We start from the raw sequence: 9,263 nt of genomic DNA, 5'->3' as shown, positions 1-9,263 counted from the left end.
ATATCCAGAGAAAAAAATGTAGTGCCATTACGTATGCATTCAAAACATGCAAGAAATTCTCCACCCCTATATTACTCTATAGCATCAAATAGCTAAAACACGAACACGTTCTCTTAAATGACTCTAAGTCATGAACTGAGATAATATTCACACTAACTGGAGAGAAAAAAAAAATAAATTCAAATTCACCCATGGTAAAAAAACTTGTGTCAGCTATGGCTAACTTTCAAAAAAGGAGAAAAGAAAAATCAACGGCACCATTAACTATCTCCCGTAACTCACCAGATGTCAAGCAATTATCTGCTGAACTCATAAAAAAAGAAAAAAAAACTAAAACAATGTGTTGTTAGTTCCTCCCATAATCACAAAAGATTTCACCTCCCTTGACAGCATTAAAACACCCACGTATTAGTATAAAAAAAAAAACAGTATCAGAAATATCATTATCACAAAATCACCAAAAAAATTGCTATCATCAAAATCATCAGTATCAGTACAAAAATTAACACCAAAGTTAATGCTTGTCCATTCTCCAAAAATTCAGCACAAAATTCAGCAAAATCCCACACAATTCACCAAGATTCAGCCAGATTCATCAAGATTCAGCAAAACTCATCCCCGTGAATCACTGAAAATATTCTCCAAAGTTACAAAAACTGAACAAATAATTAACACAAGACTTCTCCCATTAATTCATTGTAATAATTCTCCTTGAATAATTATCTGTAATAATTATTGACTAATCTCCCATGAAATATCTCAAATCTCTCGTAAAACAATTCTCCCGTAATGATAATTATACTTAGGCAAACCTCCCGTAACACATCTCAAGTATAACAATTATTAATAATAATAATAATAATAACTCTCCAAAGCAATAATTCAAATAGCATACAACAGTATTGCTGAATCCTATGACATACAATTTCTCCAGCATGCAACACCATGACATAACACCATTGCCACACAACACAGATACAACACCAATCATCGGCATTTCAAAGTAATTTCTCCAACACAATAAAAAAATAATCTGTGTATATTTGTGTCTTTCAAGGCACAAAGAAACATATAACACATCCCGTGCATGTTAACTACTTTTCCCCTCATTTTCGGAAAAGAAAAATCTCTTTATTTCCTTTTCTCTTCATCCAAGAGAGAGCAAAAAAAAATCTCTTTTCTTAAAAAAGACTCTACGGGCATTTCACTTCATCAACTAATCAATCAGCTGATGTCTTAGCATCCAATGTCAAGGCCAGATCCATCTCCAACACTAAGAAAAGAAAAAAAAAAAGGAAAAGGGGAAGTTCACCCACACTGAGACAAAAAAATTTCTCCCCCCCTGAGAACAACCCCTCAGTCAAGCGGCAGAACACTCCCCCGAGGCATGCCAGTAGGATCCCCATCCCTGCACTATCTCTCGAGTGAGGCTAGTGGTACCTCCCATGCTACAATCCTCCCAAGGGATGCCCGTACACCCTCGCAATGCAAGGCGCCTCTCTGCAGAAATATGCTGAGCCCTTAAAATTGTGGCCGCTCTGTGTCACTAAGCCAAATCTGCTTATATAAGCACAGTTCCCATGCATAGAAAAATACACTCCTATGTTTTAAACAAAGACGAATGCATACGTCTATTATAAACACGTGCAAATAAAGAAAACACGTCACTATGGAGCAAAGACAAGAAAAATTATTGACCTCTTGAACCAATCCCATAACCCTGAAATATTTAAACAAAAACCCACTCCTTTTTGATAAACAATAGTTTAACACTCACCACTCCATAATGGGAACAAAAGGAACTCGAAATTCTTCGTAAAAACGCGTAAATCTCGTCGGCACAATACAAACGCGACCGGTGAGATGACCACTAGCAACACTCACTTACAAACTAGACTGAGTTGCTTGTCTCACGACTCCCGCCCTGAAGAATCTGGTACGAGCAAATTGATGACCCTAATAATAGAAATCTTTCCTCATCCCCCCATCCCACGGACGGACATTTTCTCTACCCCTTTTATCTTCTAACTGGCCAACCATCTCTACATTGGCGTTCCTAGGCATAGAAAAGCAAGAAAACTTTTTATATCCCCTCTTTAACCGTCTGCCACCACTATTAATATGGGGGAATTATCCCACCGCTGCCACCACTATTACATGGGGAAACCTCCATGTATTTCATACGGCAAGCGTGGACACGAAACGGAAGGCAGACCCCCCATAACTCCGTTATAACACACAGGCTCTCTCTCTCTCTCTCTCTCCCGGCAATCACCCCACATCTCTCTCTCTCTCTCTCTCCACCTCTTTCTCTCCATTCTAACAGGTAATGAAAATGAGAGAGTTGCATCATAACATAACGTTTATTTACAGTAACAACTAAGTCGGTTAACTAAGTAATCCAGTCTCACAGACTAACTTAAAACTACTCATTGTCAAGTCACCCAAAAGGTCACACCTTTCCCTGGGAACTCTGTCCCACAGAAATCCAGAACCATCTGCCAAAGATACAGAACACATTCTGGTAAGTACACACACAAGTTCAAAGACAAAGTTAATAAAATGGAACATCTTACAAGATATCAAACAAGCCACCCCTTTGGCTAAAGTAAAGGTAACACTTACCCATTCCCAACCGGACACTAAACACTATGTCAAAAAACTCCCCCGGCGAATGCCACGGCATCTTTGCCTATGACTCGAAGCCCTCTGTCAAAATCCCTCATAGGCTTGGGTATGAACGCTTTTAACAGAAAGAGGTGCACACGTACGTACGAACACACAGTTCGCTAGCGCCTCGCGGTTCTAGCTGCATCTAGTTTCACAAAGGCACTTTGGGAAGAGTTCATAAACTGTCGTACATTGACTTCCTGAACTAAGCATTTTTATTCTCAACGCCAATCCCCTAGAAACTCATTGATCAGCTACCCTCAGGTCGTTACTCTGCCCTGTCCTCCACATTCCACAGGTTACAGAGAATGCACGAACAATATATTATTAATCAAAACCCTATGTCTTACATATTTGAATTTATTTACGCTTACAGTTAGTCATGATCGTGTGTCTGGCACTGCTATAAGTGTCAACAACACAAGCCTCCACCGAGCTGTGGCTGAAAATTTCATGAGCCGCGGCTGAGTTTCACACTGCATTATACACTGTACAAAAAACTGGATTGCGCCGAAGAACATTGGAGCATTTTTTTACTTGTTTTATTATTGAACCTGCTTCTACAGTTGTAACATTAATTTGGCGGCTTGAAACTTATTGCTCGATAAACGCTTTCTTTTTTATAGGTCCTTTCCAAATTAGCACAATAGTTGACGATTTTAAATTTATAAATCTACAGTTTGTAATAATTGCGGATCACTTTAATCGTTCTACGTTCTGATTACTATTTTTTTTTATTCTAATCGTACTCAGGATATTTTTCAACGTTGGTTAGTCAAGCAATGGATCTTGGATGACTTCATTAATGCACTGATGGGAATAGTCTTTCAATAAAAGCCTAAAAGAAGAAAGAATACTATTTGAGTGATCCTTATCACAGATGGTCACAGAGACCATTTGTAAAGTTAATCACACCTACTGATACTTTCCATTAAAGCAAGTGACTAGTCAATAAAGAAGTGTAGCAAATATGCAAAGTTCGAATTGTTTTGATACCAAATTAATTCATCTCTACATTTTATTGTTTATATGATTATTTACCTAACCGATAGATAATCATATGACTAAGGAAATGTTGCATTTGAAAATTAGAAACGTGTTTGTATTTTGTCAACATATCACAGAGCTTAGTTAATGTTAGACCTCATCATGGAACATATACCCTCAACATAAATCTGCTTATTTTGAAGATAACTGCTCAACAAGCACTGCATAAGAAACACCAATGTATAAGAATAGGTTTTTAAAATGACAAAATTACAGGTTAAAAGCAAACTGACGGATTATTCTGACATGACACAAAATGTCCAGTGCTTCGTTATCTGCCAAACTTTGTCAAGTTTCAACTTCGACATCACTTTAGCACATGTTGCTTTAAAGAACTCCTTTATTTTATGCCTCCAGTAAACGGCTAAACTACTATTGCTATAAACCACTCTTCAAGACCATTACTATTAACTTAGTCAAGGACAATCATCAATGTTTCGTTCAATATTTTCCAACACTAAAATTTGTAGAAGTTTGCTCTTTATGTGGATGAACAATGAACAGATACGGGAGCTATCGAATCTAGCTACTGAGATCCAATCCTTACTGACCAAAACCTATTTTAAAAGAAACAACAAACATTTAAATGTCGTAACTCCAAGTTCCAACTGCTCAATAAATGTCAGCCAATGAAGTTTATGTAAGCTTTTTTGGGAATTGGGAGCGAGAGGTAGGGTGTTAGGAAACTGTTAGGATTAACCCTCGGCTTGGATAGCTATTGTAGTAGTTTAGCAGCGAGTGGGAAATTTAACAATTCGATAAAGGGGATGGAAGAAGAAGAAGAAGTCTTATGGTAAACAACTTTGTTGCTGCTCCTGCTCATATTTGCTTATTTCTGTGACTATAGATAGAGTTTCGCCCAGAAAATGTTGTGATGGATTGGTGAATGAATATATGCCGTAGTGCTGAAGTAAGCATGTGAATGTGGTTTAAGTGAGTGACAGTGCAGTTATAAACCTTGAAAACTTCGTTAAGTTCTCATATTTTGAGTGGTTGCCCCTACCCCCGCCGCCCCCTCCCCCCCGGCGGGGAGACTGTGCTAGACGGTGGCAACGGTGCTGCCATCTACAGTCTTTCAGTGACTAGTTTCAGTGTAACAGTATGACGTCATACTCAACACCGTTTGGGAGAAAGGACTCCTTTAGGCTGCAGTTTTCTGCATACCCTTCTATGGATGTTGTTAGTAGAGTGTTATTTTCAAACATGATATTGGTTCAAAACTCGATCATAGGAGTTCATTTTATAAATAGGGACAGAGTAACTGTTAAAGTAGTACCAAATGTGTTTAATGATCTAGTGGAAAATTACGAAGGCAAAGAGGTCTGTTCGGACCAGATGGGAAATGTAAAGATTGTGAATCTTAGTACATCCTTTACATATGTTTCAATAAGGAATGCTCTTTTCGAACTCTAGATGAAAAACTGATCGCGGGTTTATCGAAATGGTAATTCTTCAGAAGCAATCCGCACTGGATATTAAAATAAATAATCACCTACATGGAAAGAGCATGTGAAAAGCAATATAAAAAGTATAGTAATTATATGAGAGATTGAACGGGGTGGAATTAAATGAGCTTGATAAGTTTTTACCTCGAATTTTTCCTAAGTCGGGAGAGGTGTTTCTTCTACGGTAATGTTTACTTTTAATGAGCCCTCTAACTTACTTTCTTACGCAAACAAAAGCAGTTCCAGTTACTCATTATTGGCTGAGAGGTGTGACATCGTTATGACGTCATGGGTTTCATAACCAATTACGAACGACTTTAGTGAAAACTAAGTTCAACTAGCATTTCAGCGGAGTAATAAAGTTAGCTGTCCAGTGTCCACTGGTATCCTTGTTTGACTGAATACTCGAAAAATGAAGCAAAAACCGGCATTTTGTCTTCCTGTAGCTATGGTAGAGGTAGTGGCTGGCCCTTCTGGCATTAATTTTGACAGAGACCTTCGATTTCCTACCGATTGTTTGCAGTGCAATGTGGGTTACGGTGAATTTTATCATTATTTGTCTAGTGGTGGTGGTAAAGAAGTTGTGATTGAATATGCTCAGAGACATAATTTAATTCTACAGCCAAAAAAACTGCGAGTGTTGTGGAGCTATTTGTCGGATCGACTACAACAGGAACGCCTTTAGATGTGATCGCTCTGTAGTGACGAAAGGACGTCGGCGTAAGCGATGCGACACCCAAATCTATCTGCCACGGTAAGTAGCCTTACTGTAAACCCTATGGGTAGCACGCGCAGCGCAACATTACCTCTTGCCGTACATGCTGTGCTTGCCAAGAATCTTTTAAATATGCGGATAAGGCGCGAAGCGCCGTTCGCTACGGCCTTCAAGACAGCACACTAAATCGATGGTCGCCGATATGTAGTCGCTCCTTACTTTGTTTGTTGTTGTTTTGGAATCGCCGCCATATTGGCTTTGGTGTTCTTCCGCCGATTTCGGTCGGCGGTCGAGTGGGCCCGCGAATCAGTAGGTGCTCCCAATTATTATTATTGCTGCAAAGCACTCCTTTCTGGTTGTTTTGCGTAAGAAAATAAGTTAGAGGGCTCATTAAAAGTAAACATTACCGTAGAGGAAACACCTCTCCCGACTTAGGAAAAATTCGAGGTAAAAACTTATCAAGCTCATTAAATTCCACCCCGTTCAATCTCTCATATAATGACTATGCTTTTTATATTGCTTTTCACATGCTCTTTCCATGTAGGTAATTATTTATTTTAATATCCAGTGCGGACTGCTTCTGAAGAATTACCATCGAAATATGGCAAAGTGGAAGGAATCAGGCAAAACAAATATGCTAACGGACCATTCAAAGGGCTATTGACGGGAGTCAGGACAGCAGCATGAGACTAAAAGAGAATGTTCCTTCATTTATTACGGCTTTCGGATTTACCTTAACTATCTTGTATAATGGGCAGCAACGGACATGCTTTCGGTAGTGGGGAAATAGGTCACATACGTAGCTAAAGACTGCAAATGCGAAGAGTTAAGGTCTAAGTTTAAAGTATGAGAGTTCCCTCACCTGCCTACGGAAGGAAAGGATGAAACCAACGTAAAAGCAAATGAGTTGCATAAAAACAATGTAGAAAATTCAACACTTGAGGAGAGCGGAGATAACCAAAGGAATAGACAGGGACGAGGAACCTAATTCAATGGAAGAACATGCATTAGATGCACAACAGAAGAAATTGTTGGGAATAATTCACAAAATGATTCTGAGAAAGAAAAGAATGAAGACGACTCGATAAAACTTGGGGAAGGCACAACAAAAAGGAATGCTGGAAGTGATCTAGGGAAAGAAACGAAGTAAGAACTTGTCTCAGTAGAACCTTTGGACTGCATAAGGGAAGAAAACTTTTATGAAAAACTGGAGAAAGGGGGTAATCGATGGTGGGCCAAATTATGAGGACGAGAGGGATCTTTTTGGAGACAGTCTTGAATACGAACAGGATGATGACGATGAAGGAAGGCCAGGAATCAGGGTTTCCCAACTAATAGGTGTCAGCGAATTGCATACGTCTCAAACAAAGGTCGAGATTCATAAGGAGGTTAAAGAAAACGAGGTATTAACAGAAAACGAAGCAGCAATGGAGTAAAAGGAAAAGAAGATAGAAAAATGGATTGTGAGGAAACAGATTATGAGATACCAGCCCCCCGAACAGAACTTTACGGTACTGATATAGAAATGGAAACATAGCATACAAAACAAACTCTAACAATACACTTAAGATAACGCTGAAGAAAGACCAGTGTCAAAACATGGAAAGGACGAATCAGAATTTATCATCAGATGATGAAACAGGAAAGTGTACTAAGAAGCTTAAAGCAATTTAACCTGGTATTGTATTATGCTTTAACCTAGTATTGTAATTTTTTACATAATATACAAAATTCATTTCATCTGCATTAAATGTAGCTACAGCTTACGTAAATGGACTTAGTACTTTGAATAAGAAAATTAAAACAATAAACTTTATGTTTCTTTATAAACTAGATATAATTTTCGTTCAAGAGCACAATATAAAAGGGTAAGGGAAACTGGAATAGGTTGAAAAATACTGTAAGTTTTGATTAATTATACACAAATGCTTAAGGGTGGAATAGTTATCTTTTTAAATAAAACGTCTAATGTGGAAATTTTGTATTTTGAAAATGATATGGATGGTTATGTTATGAGTGTTAATTGTCGTTATTCAAAAGTTAATATTCAATTATTAAATATGTGTGCTCCTGCTGGGAATAGTAGGAGAAAAGAAAGGGAACAATTATTTAATACAGATATTCTATATTTCTTAAGGAACAATATAAGGAATACCATAATGGGTGGTGACTGGAATTCTATTAACTGTATGAGAGATTGTTCAAATTCAGACAGTGAACTTCTATCAAAGTCAATAGTAAGCTTGAAAAGCAACTTGAAACTTATAGATGCTTGGGTTTCATGTCATCACCAGGTGGAGTATACTTATGTTAGGGGGAATTATGGCTCAAGCTGGATAGGTTTTATTTAAAAGATTTGCATAACCATGTTGCAAATATTCAAAATATTCCTGTTAGCTGGACTGACCATTGTGTTATAGTATTAGCCTTGAAATTAGAAAATGTAGCCTCGCCAGGGAAAGGGTGATGGAAACGTAATAGTAATATTCTGTATAAAGATATTTTAAGAGATAATTTTCTTATGACTTGGAATAATATTAAGAGGAGCAAAGATAGAGTTGGAAATATTTTGTGTTGGTGGGAATTTGGGAAAGCCCGGCTGAAATCTTTCTTTACCACATGTTCAAAGCAAATTAACCAAGAAAAACATGGCTTATTGAATTTACTGAACTACCAGTTGAAAGAAGGAATAGGAAAAGGTGTATTAAGTTAAGACAAGTTTTCGTTAGTAAACTCTTTGAAATTAAGAATAAATAGTATTCAAGATGAGACTGGCGAAGGAGTCAAAATGAGAGCAAAGGTGGATGATAAATTAAAGGGTGAACAAGTTTCAATATACCTGTTAAGGAAGGAGAAAAACTCTACATCGTATGTAAATAAGGTAAAGAGGGATGATGGTAGCGAAATAGTAAAACCTAAGGCTATTACTTTAAATATAAGGGAATATTTTGAAAACTTTTTAAAAAAGAGAAATGTGATAAGTCTTATCAAGGCTTGCTTTTAAATTTAGTAGATAAAGTTATTGATAGGAATGAGAATTATATTTTAACCTCAGAAGTGACAGTCTGAAGTATTGAAAGTATTGAGGGGGATGAAGAATGGTAAAAGTCCGGGAAAAGATGGTCTGTCTCACTGTTGAGTTTTACAAAAAGTTTTGGAAGAAAATAAAAATTGATTTTGTACGCATAGTGAAGTTTGTTTTTAGATATAAGACCATCTCTAAAATAAATAAAGGAATAATAATGTTTACGCCGAAGGAAAGAGCCTTAGGTTTTATTACAAACTGGAGGCCAATAACAATGTTAAACGTGGACTTTAAAATAATAGCGAAAATAATAACTGATACATTGAAGAATGTGTTACATTTAATTATTTCCCGCCAGCAG

The 9,263-nt window shown here is 37.3% G+C and overlaps 1 long non-coding RNA gene across 1 annotated transcript; it reads right to left on the bottom strand.

Annotated features, from left to right (window-relative positions):
• Positions 1 to 2,344: 2,344 nt before the first annotated feature.
• Positions 2,345 to 2,716, bottom strand: LOC135218400 (uncharacterized). Its single transcript, XR_010315311.1, has 2 exons — positions 2,626 to 2,716; positions 2,345 to 2,498 (listed from the first exon to the last, which is right to left on the bottom strand). It is a non-coding gene; the product is annotated as an uncharacterized LOC135218400 (long non-coding RNA).
• Between the last annotated feature and the right edge of the window lie 6,547 nt (positions 2,717 to 9,263).

The sequence above is a fragment of the Macrobrachium nipponense genome, chromosome 9 (assembly GCF_015104395.2).
Source record: "Macrobrachium nipponense isolate FS-2020 chromosome 9, ASM1510439v2, whole genome shotgun sequence".
In the NCBI taxonomy this organism is placed as follows: domain Eukaryota; kingdom Metazoa; phylum Arthropoda; class Malacostraca; order Decapoda; family Palaemonidae; genus Macrobrachium; species Macrobrachium nipponense.
Note: the sequence above shows the minus strand (reverse complement) of the source record. Positions and strands in the feature narration are given on the sequence as shown.